Source organism: Rutidosis leptorrhynchoides, chromosome 3 (assembly GCF_046630445.1).
Source record: "Rutidosis leptorrhynchoides isolate AG116_Rl617_1_P2 chromosome 3, CSIRO_AGI_Rlap_v1, whole genome shotgun sequence".
NCBI classification, from domain to species: domain Eukaryota; kingdom Viridiplantae; phylum Streptophyta; class Magnoliopsida; order Asterales; family Asteraceae; genus Rutidosis; species Rutidosis leptorrhynchoides.
In genome coordinates, this window is record NC_092335.1 from 469,873,992 (window position 1) to 469,891,310 (window position 17,319).

Genomic DNA, 17,319 nt, shown 5'->3' on the forward strand with positions numbered 1-17,319 from the left:
AATTAAAGAACAGACAGCTGAAGAGGCCAATGTGAAGCTAGTCAAAAGAAAGTGGGAGGAAAACGGTGATAAGAATCACCAATACAACAACAACAGCAATTACAATAATAATCGCAACAATTATCCCAACAATCGCAACATCAATCGCAACTACAACAAATGGCCCAACAACAACAACAACAACAACAACAACAACAACAGCAACAACAGCAACAACAACAATCATCCCAACAACAATAACAACCGCAACAACAACAACAACAATCAGAAGCAGCTATGCCAAAGGTGTGAAAAGTATCACTCGGGATTCTGCACTAAATTTTGCAACAAGTGTAAAAGAAATGGTCATAGCACGGCGAAGTGTGAGGTCTACGGACCAGGGGTTAACAGAACGAAAGGAACAAATGGTGTCGGAATGAGTAATGGCGGAGCAAGTAGTGTCGGAGCAAGTTATGCTAATGTAGTTTGTTATAAATGTGGAAAACTGGGCCACATTATTAGAAATTTCCCGAACCAGGAGAACACGAATGGACAAGGCCGCGGAAGAGTTTTCAATATTAATGCGGCAGAGGCACAGGAAGACCCGGAGCTTGTTACGGGTACGTTTCTTATTGACAATAAATCTGCTTACGTTTTATTTGATTCGGGTGCGGATAGAGGCTATATGAGTAGAGATTTTTGTGCTAAATTAAGTTGTCCATTGACGCCGTTGGTTAGTAAATTTTTACTCGAATTAGCAAATGGTAAATTAATTTCAGCAGATAATATATGTCGGAATCGAGAAATTAAACTGGTTAGCGAAACATTTAAGATTGACTTGATACGAGTAGAGTTAGGGAGTTTTGATGTGATAATCGATATGGACTGGTTGAAAGAAGTGAAAGCAGAGATCGTTTGTTACAAAAATGCAATTCGCATTATACGAGAAAAAGGAAAACCCTTAATGGTGTACGGAGAAAAGGGCAACATGAAGCTACATCTTATTAGTAATTTGAAGGCACAAAAACTAATAAGAAAAGGTTGCTATGCTGTTCTAGCACACGTCGAGAAAGTACAAACTGAAGAAAAGAGCATCAATGATGTTCCCGTCGCAAAAGAATTTCTCGATGTATTTCTGAAAGAATTACCGGGACTACCTCCACATCGATCTGTTGAATTTCAAATAGATCTTGTACCAGGAGCTGCACCAATAGCTCGTGCTCCTTATAGACTCGCTCCCAGCGAGATGAAAGAACTGCAAAGCCAACTGCAAGAACTATTAGAACGTGGTTTCATTCGACCAAGCACATCACCATGGGGAGCTCCTGTTTTGTTTATCAAGAAGAAGGATGGTACATTTAGGTTGTGTATTGACTACAGAGAGTTGAACAAACTTACCATCAAAAACCGTTATCCACTGCCGAGAATTGACGACTTATTTGATCAACTACAAGGCTCGTCGGTTTATTCAAAGATTGATTTACATTCTGGATATCATCAAATGCGAGTAAAGGAGGATGATATTCCAAAAACGGCTTTTAGGACGCGTTATGGTCTTTACGAGTTTATGGTTATGCCGTTTGGATTGACTAACGCACCAGCCGTGTTCATGGACCTTATGAACAGAGTGTGTGGGCCATATCTTGACAAGTTTGTCATTGTTTTCATCGATGACATACTTATTTACTCAAAGAATGATCAAGAGCACGAAGAACATTTGAGAAAAGTGCTAGAAGTATTGAGGAAAGAAAAACTGTACGCTAAGTTTTCAAAGTGTGCATTTTGGTTGGAAGAAGTTCAATTCCTCGGTCACATAGTGAACAAAGAAGGTATCCAGGTGGACCCGGCAAAGATCGAAACCGTTGAAAAGTGGGAAACCCCAAAAACTCCGAAGCATATACGTCAATTTTTAGGATTGGCTGGTTACTACAGAAGATTCATCCAAGATTTCTCCAAAATAGCAAAACCCTTGACTGCATTAACGCATAAAGGGAAGAAATTTGAATGGAAGGATGAACAAGAGAAGGCGTTTCAATTATTGAAGAAAAAGCTAACTACGGCACCTATATTGTCATTGCCTGAAGGGAATGATGATTTTGTGATTTATTGTGACGCATCAAAGCAAGGTCTCGGTTGTGTATTAATGCAACGAACGAAGGTGATTGCTTATGTGTCTAGACAATTGAAGATTCACGAGAAAAATTATACGACGCATGATTTGGAATTAGGCGCGGTTGTTTTTGCATTAAAGACTTGGAGGCACTACTTATATGGGGTCAAAAGTATTATATATACCGACCACAAAAGTCTTCAACACATATTTAATCAGAAACAACTGAATATGAGGCAGCGTAGGTGGATTGAATTGTTGAATGATTACGACTTTGAGATTCGTTACCACCCGGGGAAGGCAAATGTGGTAGCCGACGCCTTGAGCAGAAAGGACAAAGAACCCATTCGAGTATAATCTATGAATATAATGATTCACACTAACCTTACTACTCAAATAAAGGAGGCGCAACAAGGAGTTTTAAAAGAGGGAAATTTAAAGGATGAAATATCCAAAGGATCGGAGAAGCATCTTAATATTCGGGAAGACAGAACCCGGTATAGGGCTGAAAGAATTTGGGTACCAAAATTTGGAGATATGAGAGAAATGGTACTTAGAGAAGCTCATAAAACCAGATACTCAATACATCCTGGAACGGGGAAGATGTACAAGGATCTTAAGAAACATTTTTGGTGGCCAGGTATGAAAGCCGATATTGCTAAATATGTAGGAGAATGTTTGACGTGTTCTAAGGTCAAAGCTGAACATCAGAAACCATCAGGGTCTACTACAACAACCTGAAATCCCGGAATGGAAATGGGAAAACATTACCATGGATTTCATTACTAAATTGCCAAGGACTGCAAGTGGTTATGATACTATTTGGGTAATAGTTGATTGTCTCACCAAGTCAGCACACTTCCTGCCAATAAGAGAAGATGACAAGATGGAGAAGTTAGCACGACTGTATTTGAAGGAAGTCATCTCCAGACATGGAATACCAATCTCTATTATCTCTGATAGGGATGGCAGATTTATTTCAAGATTCTGGCAGACATTACAGCAAGTATTGGGAACTCGTCTAGACATGAGTACTGCCTATCATCCACAAACTGATGGGCAGAGCGAAAGGACGATACAAACTCTTGAAGACATGCTACGAGCTTGTGTTATTGATTTCGGAAACAGTTGGGATCGACATCTACCGTTAGCAGAATTTTCCTACAACAACAGCTACCATTCAAGCATTGAGATGGCGTCGTTTGAAGCACTTTATGGTAGAAAGTGCAGGTCTCTGATTTATTGGAGTGAAGTGGGGGATAGACAGATTACGGGTCCGGAGATAATACAAGAAACTATCGAGAAAATCATCCAAATTCAACAAAGATTGAAAACCGCCCAGAGTCGACAAAAGAGCTACGCGGACAGTAAAAGAAAAGATATAGAGTTTGAAATTGGAGAAATGGTCATGCTTAAGGTTTCACCTTGGAAAGGCGTTGTTCGATTTGGTAAACGGGGAAAACTAAATCCAAGGTACATTGGACCATTCAAGATTATAGATCGTGTCGGACCAGTAGCTTACCAACTGGAGCTACCTCAACAACTCGCGGCTGTACATAACACTTTCCACGTCTCAAATTTGAAGAAATGTTTTGCTAAAGAAGATCTCACTATTCCGTTGGACGAAATCCAAATCAATGAAAAACTTCAATTCATTGAAGAACCCGTCAAAATAATGGATCGTGAAGTTAAGAGACTTAAACAAAACAAGATACCGATTGTTAAGGTTCGATGGAATGCTCGTAGAGGACCCGAGTTCACCTGGGAGTGTGAAGATCAGATGAAGAAGAAATACCCGCATCTATTTCTAGAAGATTCGTCAACACCTTCAACAGCTTAAAATTTCGGGACGAAATTTATTTAACGGATAGGTACTGTAGTGACCCGAACTTTTCCATGTTTATATATATTAATTGAGATTGATATTTACATGATTTAATGTTTCCAACATGTTAAACAATCAAACTTGTTAAGACTTGATTAATTGAAATATGTTTCATATAAACAATTGACCACCCAAGTTGACCGGTGATTCACGAACGTTAAAACTTGTAAAAACTATATGATGACATATATATGGATATATATATATAGTTAACATGATATTATGATAAGTAAACATATCATTAAGTATATTAACAATGAACTACATATGTAAAAACAAGACTACTAACTTAATGCTTTTTAAACGAGACATATATGTAACGATTATCGTTGTAAAGACATTTAATGTATATATATCATATTAAGAGATATTCATACATGATAATATCATGATAATATAATAATTTAAAATCTCATTTGATATTATAAACATTGGGTTAACAACATTTAACAAGATCGTAAACCTAAAGGTTTCAAAACAACACTTACATGTAACGACTAACGATGACTTAACGACTCAGTTAAAATGTATATACATGTAGTGTTTTAATATGTATTTATACACTTTTGAAAGACTTCAATACACTTATCAAAATACTTCTACTTAACAAAAATGCTTACAATTACATCCTCGTTCAGTTTCATCAACAATTCTACTCGTATGCACCCGTATTCGTACTCGTACAATACACAGCTTTTAGATGTATGTACTATTGGTATATACACTCTAATGATCAGCTCTTAGCAGCCCATGTGAGTCACCTAACACATGTGGGAACCATCATTTGGCAACTAGCATGAAATATCTCATAAAATTATAAAAATATGAGTAATCATTCATGACTTATTTACATGAAAATAAAATTACATATCCTTTATATCTAATCCATACACCAACGACCAAAAACACCTACAAACACTTTCATTCTTCAATTTTCTTCATCTAATTGATCTCTCTCAAGTTCTATCTTCAAGTTCTAAGTGTTCTTCATAAATTCTACAAGTTCTAGTTACATAAAATCAAGAATACTTTCAAGTTTGCTAGCTCACTTCCAATCTTGTAAGGTGATCATCCAACCTCAAGAAATCTTTGTTTCTTACAGTAGGTTATAATTCTAATACAAGGTAATAATCATATTCAAACTTTGGTTCAATTTCTATAACTATAACAATCTTATTTCAAGTGATGATCTTACTTGAACTTGTTTTCGTGTCATGATTCTGCTTCAAGAACTTCGAGCCATCCAAGGATCCGTTGAAGCTAGATCCATTTTTCTCTTTTCCAATAGGTTTATCCAAGGAACTTAAGGTAGTAATGATGTTCATAACATCATTCGATTCATACATATAAAGCTATCTTATTCGAAGGTTTAAACTTGTAATCACTAGAACATAGTTTAGTTAATTCTAAACTTCAAACAAAAGTTAATCCTTCTAAATTGACTTTTAAAATCAACTAAACACATGTTCAATATCTATATGATATGCTAACTTAATGATTTAAAACCTGGAAACACGAAAAACACTGTAAAACCGAATTTACGCCGTCGTAGTAACACCGCGGACTATTTTGGGTTAGTTAATTAAAAACTATGATAAACTTTGATTTAAAAGTTGTTATTCTGGGAAAATGATTTTTATTATGAACATGAAACTATATCCAAAAATTATGGTTAAACTCAAAGTGGAAGTATGTTTTCTAAAATGGTCATCTAGACGTCGTTCTTTCGACTGAAATGACTACCTTTACAAAAACGACTTGTAACTTATTTTTCCGACTATAAACCTATACTTTTTCTGTTTAGATTCATAAAATCGAGTTCAATATGAAACCATAGTAATTTGATTCACTCAAAACGGATTTAAAATGAAGAAGTTATGGGTAAAACAAGATTGGATAATTTTTCTCATTTTAGCTACGTGAAAATTGGTAACAAATCTATTCCAACCATAACTTAATCAACTTTTATTGTATATTATGTAATCTTGAGATACCATAGACACGTATACACTGTTTCGACCTATCATGTCGACACATCTATATATATTTTGGAACAACCATAGACACTCTATATGTGAATGTTGGAGTTAGCTATACAGAGTTGAGGTTGATTCCAAAATATATATAGTTTGAGTTGTGATCAATACTGAGATACGTATACACTGGGTCGTGGATTGATTCAAGATAATATTTATCGATTTATTTATGTACATCTAACTGTGGACAACTAGTTGTAGGTTACTAACGAGGACAACTGACTTAATAAACTTAAAACATCAAAATATATTAAAAGTGTTGTAAATATATTTTGAACATACTTTGATATATATGTATATATTGTTATAGGTTCGTGAATCAACCAGTGGCCAAGTCTTACTTCCCGACGAAGTAAAAATCTGTGAAAGTGAGTTATAGTCTCACTTTTAAAATCTAATATTTTTGGGATGAGAATACATGCAGGTTTTATAAATGATTTACAAAATAGACACAAGTACGTGAAACTACATTCTATGGTTGAATTATCGAAATTTATTATGCCCCTTTTTATTAAGTCTGGTAATCTAAGAATTAGGGAACAGACACCCTAGTTGACGTGAATCCTAAAGATAGATCTATTGGGCCTAACAAACCCCATCCAAAGTACCGGATGCTTTAGTACTTCGAAATTTATATCATATCCGAAGGGTTTCCCGGAATGATGAGGATATTCTTATATATGCATCTTGTTAATGTCGGTTACCAGGTGTTCACCATATGAATGATTTTTATGTCTATGTATGGGATGTGTATTGAAATATGAAATCTTGTGGTCTATTGTTACGATTTGATATATATAGGTTAAACCTATAACTCACCAACATTTTTGTTGACGTTTTAAGCATGTTTATTCTCAGGTGATTATTAAGAGCTTCCGCTGTCGCATACTTAAATAAGGACGAGATTTGGAGTCCATGCTTGTATGATATTGTGTAAAAACTGCATTTAAGAAACTTATTTTGTTATAACATATTTGTATTGTAAACCATTATGTAATGGTCGTGTGTAAACAGGATATTTTAGATTATCATTATTTGATAATCTACGTAAAGCTTTTTAAACCTTTATTGATGAAATAAAGGTTATGGTTTGTTTTAAAATGAATGCAGTCTTTGAAAAACGTCTCATATAGAGGTTAAAACCTCGCAACAAAATCAATTAATATGGAACGTTTTTAATCAATAAGAACGGGACATTTCAGTTCATAGCTACAAGAGGGTAGTGTTGGTAAGTCCTAACTCCATGTTTTAAGTTTTAATTAGTTATGCTAGAGTTTGGTTCATTGGGAACTTGTAAGACCCATTTGGGGGTAATATGGGTGGATTTGGGTTAGGTGATAAAAGGGAACCCTAAATAGCCATAATCTAGGGTTTGATCTTATGATTTGGGGTTGCAAGTGTTAAATGGTGTTGTTAATCATTAATCCACCTTTAAATTTATGAAAGAAGTGTTAATGGGTAAGTTTCACTAGATTGTGAGTCTAAGTATTTAAAATGTGTCAAATGAGTACTAGTTGACCTAATTGGGTGAAGTGGGTATGAAATACCCAAGTTTATGTTAGTAGACTTTAATTCACTAGCTTTAGTGATTGAAGTTGAGTCTTGACCCTTAAGGGCGGTTTTGGTGAAAATGGGGCATTTAATGCATTAAGTCATTAAATGCACATAAGTGAATTGTTGGTATTTAGTCCAACTAGATATTGTGTTGATTGAAGTACTTATTATATTAGGTACTTAGCCTTGAAGCTTGCGGAAGTATAAAACCGTCACTGAATCGTTAAGGTGAGTGGAATAATTATATGTGTAGTATATAATGTATCTATTTGTTGTAGCGTGAGATGTGAAGTGTCGAGGTGCTAAGACACCACGTTTCACGTGACGAGTGAAGCATCGAGGGGTTAAGATGCCACTCGAGGTGAAGCATCGAGGTGTTAAGATGCCACCTAGGAGTGAAGTGTCGAGGTGTTAAGACGCCACTCCATAATGAAGGGTGAAGTGTCGAGGTGTTAAGACGCCACCCGAGGGTGAAGTATCGAGGTGTAAAGATGCCACCCGTGGGTTAGTGATACGAGGTGCTAAGTACACTAATGGATGTTGTGAACTCCGATGGCCTTTCGCGGGCGCCATTCCCTTGTACGATTGGTTAACCATGGTTATTGTGTTGTACGCGAAAGCTTATTATATTGTTCGAGTTACATATATAATTATGCCATTGTTATGCTAGCTTGTGGTATTGGAGGTTGGTAGCCTCGTATTTATAATAAGCAAATTGTGTTGGTAGCATGTATTCGGTATATGTAATGAGTGCTTGCAAGTAGGTATATTATATATGTATGTGTATAATTATTGCATTCACTAAGCTTTAACTTACCCTCTTGTTGTTTATCTTTTTATAGGCTCCGGCGTGGACAAGGGTAAGGGCATTCGGTTGGATTAGATATCCCGCTTTATTTGTTAGGGGACGCTTTTGGATTTGTTAGCCTTTGGAAGTTGGCCTAACGTTTTGGATAGTTTAGTCCCAAACCATGCTCGAAGTGTCGTTTGGATTATAAACTATCAATTGTAGTGAGTCGAACTTGTATTAAACTTAATTAATGGCCTTCGTGCCTTGTAAACATTTAAATTGTGGTACATTTTAAATGGAACTTGTGAAATGGTTTACATATTTTATTGGCGCGTAAATGTGAATTATTTATAAAAAAAAATTATTTATCGTATGGAATACGGGTTGGGTTGTTTCAAGTGGTATCAGAGCATGGTGTAAGGGATTTAGGCGACTTGAGATAGGTGCCTAGACTTAGACTTATTTGTGTATGCGCTTTATGCGGGACTTGTAGGAGACGGGTCGGACCGGGAGGTGATTAGTGCTTAGGTTTATGTGAATTAACCTTGCACTAACTGTTTTGTGTTGTTTTAACAATCATCAAGCGAGATAGACGTTGTACTAGCAAATTAATGTGACGTGATCGCGTAACAATGATTAGCTACCATTGTTACGGGTTCAAATCGTGTCAAACAAGCGGTGTACAACGATTGTTGAGCAAGATAGGGTAGTGTGGTGTATATATATATACATATGTGTTAAGCCCTTTCGTTTCGTTGTTTAAATTACTTTATTTTATAGAATGAAGATGAGAAATGGACACGACACCAATGACGGAAGTACGAGTGAGGACGTTGAACTCACAGCCAAGGTTGAGGCCATATTTAAAAGGCTAAAAAAGGATTTTTCTTGACGATGTTCGAAAGGTTTTCCAAGAGTCGGTTGATGGGCAAGTAACCGAAATGATAAATGAGTGAATGAATTCCGCGATCGAGGAGGCATTAGAAGCTATAAACATTCATCCTCGTGGTGAAGGGGGTGATGGTAACGGTGGTAATGGAAGGTGGGACTTCCATTACAAAAATTTCAAGGATGCTCAACCCCCGATGTTTAATGGGGTACGAGATCCGTTAAAAAGTACATGTTGGATTTCCGATATCGAGGGAGCTTTCCGTACCGCGGAATGTCCTCCCGAGAAGAAGGCGAGGTATGTAGTATGTTGCGGGAAGAAGCTAAGTTGTGGTGGGATGATAAAATCAACTTATATGGTGAGGAGCAATGTATGAGTTTGACGTGGGAAGAGTTTAAGGAGGAATTTTTCAAAGAATACCGAACTTCTTCCGATCTTGATAGAATTCGGGATGAGTTGCACAATTTGCAACAAGGTTCAATGGACTTGGTTACTCTCAAGTCTACCTTCTTGGCAAAGACTCGTTTTTGTCCGGGATATGTTGGTGACGATCACAAGCTAATGAAAGATTTCTACCGCACCATGAATGATGAGTATAAGGGTAAGATTAGTCGGGGAGCGGCTAAGTCTTTTGAAGAGTTGTTTGAATTGGCTCGGGGTTTTGAGCCGGAGGTCCTAAGGAGAAGTGATTTCACGTTTTCTAAAAGAAAGTTTGAAGGTTCTAGTCATTCTAACTTTTCAAACAAGAAGAACAAGAACAAGAAGGGTTCCGAAAGTGTCAATAGAGTGAAGAAGAGCGCTTCCGGTGGTTTTTCTTTTTCATGCTACAGTTGTGGGCAAGCGGGTCATATGGCTCTTGATTGTCCGAAACCATCTTCCGAAAACAGGCTCACTTGTTTTAATTGCGGTAAAGAAGGGCATAAGAAGCCGGAGTGTCTCGATTTGCGAAACGATAATGTTAAGCGTCTAGAGAAGGCGGCGGGTTCGGCTAGGGGTTGCAACTATTTGATGACGAATGATGAAGCCAAGCAAATCCAATGAAGTTGTCTCAGGTACTTTTATGGTTAACTCTAATCCTGCAAGAATTCTATTTGATAGCGGTGCAAATTTATCGTTTGTGTCTCCAAAATTTGTGCCTAAACTTAATAGACCGTTAGCTAAGTTAAGTCGTTCGGTAGAAGTTGAAATAGCGGACGGCAAAACGGTGCTAGTGGTTGATGTGTGTAAAAATTGTGATGTTGTGTTTGGTGCCGAAAACTTTAAAATTGATCTCATCCCGATGACTTTGGGCGATTTTGATATTGTTGTTGGTATGGATTGGCTCGATCATAATATATATATATATATATATATATATATATATATATATATATATATATATATATATATATATATATATATATATATATACGAATATGTATGTATATATATATGTGTTTAGAATATATGCATGTATAGTTATATGCATGAGTCTTTGTTGATGTTAAGGCTTGTGAGACTAAAGATGAGGTTTAGACGTGCATAGGAAGCGTGAACGAAGTGTAAAAGTTGGATAAATCGTTAAGTTGTGTAAAGTTGTCGAATGGCTCAGTTGAAGGCCATTGTCGCGCCGCGGAATCCTTTGTCGCGCCGCGACATTGAACTCAAACCAGAGTCAGGAGGCATGTTAAGAAGGGCCGAGTTTCCGTTTATATGTCGCGCCGCGGAGAAGAGGGTCGTGCCGCGACAAATAACTAGAATCTGAGTCAGGAATGATTTAAGAAAGCTCATAAAATACGTTAAACGCTGCGCCGCGACAATTGGGGCCGAGCTGCGACCCACTGGGTGAACTGGTTCCGAATTTTGTTTTTAAAATAAGCGGTTTAAGGGAAAAATCGTCATTTTACGTCTAGATCTGATTGTAGCACTAAATCTCCACCACTCATCCATTTTATTCATTTTCATTTCCCCTTTCTTTCTCCATTTACTATCAAAACATAAAAAACCCAATTGATTTCAAGTGAGATTTGAGAGTGGAGATTTGTGAATCAAACCTTGGAGCAAGAATTAAAGTTGTTCTCCTTGTTCATAGCTACAAGAGGGTAGTGTTGGTAAGTCCTAACTCCATGTTTTGAGTTTTAATTAGTTATGCTAGGGTTTAGTTCATTGGGAACTTGTAAGACCCATTTGGGGGTAATATGGGTGGATTTGGGTTAGGTGATAAAAGGGAACCCTAAATAGCCATAATCTAGGGTTTGATCTTATGATTTGGGGTTGCAAGTGTTAAATGGTGTTGTTAATCATTAATCCACCTTTAAATTTATGAAAGAAGTGTTAATGGGTAAGTTTGACTCGATTGTGAGTCTAAGTATTTAAAATGGGTCAAATGAGTACTAGCTGACCTAATTGGGTGAAGTGGGTATGAAATACCTAAGTTTGTGTTAGTAGACTTTAATTCACTAACTTTAGTGATTGAAGTTGAGTCTTGACCCTTAAAGACGATTTTGGTGAAAATGGGGCATTTAATGCATTAAGTCATTAAATGCACATAAGTGAATTGTTGGTATTAAGTCCAACTAGATATTGTGTTGATTGAAGTACTTATTATATTAGGTACTTGGCCTTGAAACTTGCGAAAGTATAAAACCGTCTTCGAATCGTTAAGGTGAGTGGAATAATTATATGTGTAGGTATATAATGTATCTATTTGTTGTAGTGTGAGATGTGAAGTGTCGAGGTGCTAAGACACCACGTTTCACGTGACGAGTGAAGCATCGAGGTGTTAAGATGCCACTCAAGGTGAAGCATCGAGGTGTTAAGATGCCACCTAGGAGTGAAGTGTCGAGGTGTTAAGACGCCACTCCATAATAAAGGGTGAAGTGTTGAGGTGTTAAGACACCACCGGAGGGTGAAGTATCGAGGTGTTAAGATGCCACCCGGGGGTTAGTGATATGAGGTGCTAAGTACACTAATAGATGTTGTGAACTCCGATGGCCTTTCACGGGCGCCATTCCCTTGTACAGTTGGTTAACCATGGTTATTGTGTTTTAAGCGAAAGCTTATTATATTGTTCGAGTTACATATATAATTATGCGATTGTTATGCTAGCTTGTGGTATTGGAGGTTGGTAGCCTCGTATTTATAATAAGCAAATTGTGTTGCTAGCATGTATTCCGTATGTGTAATGAGTGTTTGCAAGTAGGTATATTATATATGTATGTGTATAATTATTGCATTCACTAAGCTTTAGCTTACCCTCTCGTTGTTTATATTTTTATAGGCTCCGGCGTGGACAAGGGTAAGGGCATTTGGTTAGATTAGAGATCCCACTTTATTTGTTAGGGGACGCTTTTGGATTTGTTAGTCTTTGGAAGTTAGCCTAACATTTTTGATAGTTTAGTCCCAAACCATGCTCGAAGTGTCGTTTGGATTATAAACTATCAATTGTAGTGGGTCGAACTTGTATTAAACTTAATTAATGGCCTTCATGCCTTGTAAACATTTAAATTGTGGTACGTTTTAAATGGAACTTTTAAAATGTTTTACATATTTTATTGGCGCGTAAATGTGAATTATTTAAAAAAAAATTATTTATTGTATGGAATACGGGTTGGGTTGTTTCAGTGGGCCATATCTTGACAAGTTTGTCATTGTTTTCATCGATGACATACTTATTTACTCAAAGAATGATCAATAGCACGAAGAACATTTAAGAAAAGTGCTAGAGTTGCTGAGAAAAGAAAAACTATACGCTAAGTTTTCAAAGTGTGCATTTTGGTTGGAAGAAGTTCAATTTCTCGGTCACATAGTGAACAAAGAAGGTATTCAGGTGGATCCAGCAAAGATTGAAACCGTTAAAAAGTGGGAAACCCCGAAAACTCCGAAACACATACGCCAGTTTTTAGGACTAGCTGGTTACTACAGAAGATTCATCCAAGACTTTTCCAGAATAGCAAAACCCTTGACTGCATTAATGCATAAAGGGAAGAAATTTGAATGGAAAGATGAACAAGAGAAAGCATTTCAATTGTTAAAGAAAAAGTTAACTACGACACCTATATTGTTAAAGCAAGGTCTCGGTTGTGTATTAATGCAACGAACAAAAGTAATTGCTTATGCGTCTAGACAATTGAAGATTCATGAACAGAATTATACGACACATGATTTGGAATTAGGCGCGGTTGTTTTTGCATTAAAGACTTGGAGGCACTACTTATATGGGGTCAAAAGTATTATATATACCGACCACAAAAGTCTTCAACACATATTTAATCAGAAACAACTGAATATGAGGCAGCGTAGGTGGATTGAATTGTTGAATGATTATGACTTTGAGATTCGTTACCACCCGGGGAAGGCAAATGTGGTAGCCGACGCCTTGAGCAGAAAGGACAGAGAACCCATTCGAGTAAAAGCTATGAATATAATGATTCACACTAACCTTACTACTCAAATAAAGGAGGTGCAACAAGGAGTTTTAAAAGAGGGAAATTTAAAGGATGAAATACCCAAAGGATCGGAGAAGCATCTTAATATTCGGGAAGACGGAACCCGGTATAGGGCTGAAAGAATTTGGGTACCAAAATTTGGAGATATGAGAGAAATGGTACTTAGAGAAGCTCATAAAACCAGATACTCAATACATCTGGAACGGGAAAGATGTACAAGGATCTCAAGAAACATTTTTGGTGGCCAAGTATGAAATCCGATGTTGCTAAATACGTAGGGGAATGTTTGACGTGTTCTAAGGTCAAAGCGGAGCATCAGAAACCATCAGGTCTACTTCAACAACCCGAAATCCCGGAATGGAAATGGGAAAACATTACCATGGATTTCATCACTAAATTGCCAAGGACTGCAAGTGTTTTTGATACTATTTGGGTAATAGTTGATCGTCTCACCAAATCAGCACACTTCCTACCAATAAGAGAAGCTGACAAGATAGAGAAGTTAGCACGACTGTATTTGAAGGAAGTCATCTCCTGACATGGAATACCAATCTCTATTATCTCTGACAGGGATGGTAGATTTATTTTAAGATTCTGGCAGACATTACAGTAAGCATTAGGAACTCGTCTAGACATGAGTACTGTCTATCATCCACAAACTGATGGGCAGAGCGAAAGGATGATACAAACACTTGAAGACAAGCTACGAGCATGTGTTATTGATTTCGGAAACAGTTGGGATCGACATCTACCATTAGCAGAATTTTTCTACAACAACAGCTACCATTCAAGCATTGAGATGGCTCCGTTCGAAGCACTTTATGGTAGAAAGTGAAGGTCTCTGATTTGTTGGAGTGAAGTAGGGGATAGACAGATTACGGGTCCAGAGATAATACAAGAAACTACCAAGAAGATCATCCAAATACAACAACGGTTGAAAACTGCCCAAAGTTGACAAAAGAGCTACGCCGACATTAAAAGAAAAGATATAGAATTTGAAATTGGAGAGATGGTCATGCTTAAGGTTGCACCTTGGAAAGGCGTTGTTCGATTTGGTAAACGAGGGAAATTAAATCATGGGAATATTGGACCATTCAAGATTATTGATCGTGTCGGACAAGTAGCTTACCGACTTGAGTTACCTCAACAACTCGCGACTGTACATAACACTTTCCACGTCTCGAATTTGAAGAAATGTTTTGCTAAAGAAGATCTCACTATTCCGTTAGACGAAATCCAAATCAACGAAAGACTTCAATTCATCGAAAAACCCGTCGAAATAATGGATCGTGAGGTTAAAAGACTTAAATAAAACAAGATACCAATTGTTAAGGTTCGATGGAATGCTCGTAGAGGACCCGAGTTCACCTAGGAACAAGAAGATTAGATGAAGAAGAAATACCCGCACTTATTTCCAGAAGATACGTCAACACCTCCAACTGCTTAAAATTTCGGGACGAAATTTATTTAACGGGTAGGTACTGTAGTGACCCGAACTTTTCCATGTTTATATATATTAAATGAAATTGATATTTACATGATTAAGTGTTTCCAACATATTAAGCAATTAAACTTGTTAAGACTTGATTAATTGAAATAGGTTTCATATAGACAATTGATCACCCAAGTTGACCGGTGATTCACGAACGTTAAAACTTGTAAAAACTATATGATGACATGTATATGATTATATATATAGTTAACATGATATTATGATAAGTAAGTATCTCATTAGGTATTTTAACAATGAGTTATATACATAAAATTGTGTTTATTGAATTAAGAAACTCGAAACGATATATATAACGATTATTGTTATTACAACGTCTTACTAATTACATATGAATCATATTAAGATATTGTTACACTATGTTTAATCATGATAAATTATAAGTAAACATGTCATTATGTATATTAACAATGAACTACATATGTAAAAACAAGACTACTAACTTAAGAATTTCGAAACGAGACATATATGTAACGATTATCGTTGTAACGACATTTAAATGTATATATATCATATTAAGATATATTAATATATCATAATATCATGATAATATAATAATTTAACATCTCATTAGATATAATAAACATTGGGTTAACAACATTTAACAATATCGTTAACTTAAAGGTTTCAAATCAACATTTACATGTAACGACTAACGATGACATAACGACTCAGTTAAAATGTATATACATGTAGTGTTTTAATATGTATTCATACACTTTTGAAAGACTTCAAGACACTTATCAAAATACTTCTACTTAAAAAAATGCTTACAATTACATCCTCGTTCAGTTTCATCAACAATTCTACTCGTATGCACCCGTATTCGTACTCGTACAATACACAGCTTTTAGATGTATGTACTATTGGTATATACCCTCCAATGATTAGCTCTTAGCAGCCCATGTGAGTCACCTAACACATGTGAGAACCATCATTTGGCAACTAGCATGAAATATCTCATAAAATTATAAAAATATTAGTAATCATTCATGACTTATTTACAAGTAAACAAAATTACACATCCTTTATATCTAATCTATATACCAACGACCAAAAACACCTACAAACACTTTCATTCTTCAATTTTCTTCATCTAATTGATCTATCTCAAGTTCTATCTTCAAGTTCTAAGTGTTCTTCATAAATTCTATAAGTTCTAGTTTCATAAAATCAAGAATACTTCCAAGTTTGCTAGCTTACTTTCAATCTTGTAAAGTGATCATCCAACCTCAAGAAATCTTTTTTATTTACAGTAATATATCTTTCTAATACAAGGTAATACTCATATTCAAACTTTGATTCAATTTCTATAACTATAACAATCTTATTTCGAGTGGAAATCTTACTTGAACTTGTTTTCGTGTCATGATTCTGCTTCAAGAACTTTCAAGCCATCCAAGGATCCTTTGAAGCTAGATCTATTTTTCTCATTTCCAGTAGGTTTATCCAAAAAACCTGAGGTAGTAATGATGTTCATAACATCATTCGATTCATATATATAAAACTACCTTATTCGAAGGTTTAAACTTGAAAAAACTAGAACATAGTTTAGTTAATTCTAAACTTATTCGCAAACAAAAGTTAATACTTCTAACTTGACTTTTAAAATCAACTAAACACATGTTCTATATCTATATGATATGCTAACTTAATGATTTAAGACCGGAAAACACGAAAAACACCGTAAAACCGGATATACGCCGTCTTAGTAACACCGCGGGCTGTTTTGGGTTAGTTAATTAAAAACTATGATAAACTTTGATTTAAAAGTTGTTCTTCTGGGAAAATGATTTTTCTTATGAACATGAAACTATATCCAAAAATCATGGTTAAACTCAAAGTGGAAGTATGTTTTCCAAAATGGTCATCTAGACGTCGTTCTTTCGACTGAAATGACTACCTTTACAAAAACGACTTGTAACCTATATTTCTGACTATAAACTTATACTTTTTCTGTTTAGATTCATAAACTTAAGTTTAATATGAAACCATAGCAACTTGAAACACTCAAAACGGGTTTAAAACGAAGAAGTTATGGGTAAAACAAGATTGGATATTTTTGCTTGTTGTAGCTACGTGAAAATTGGTAACAAATTTATATTAATCATATCCTAGATAACTTATATTGTATTATAC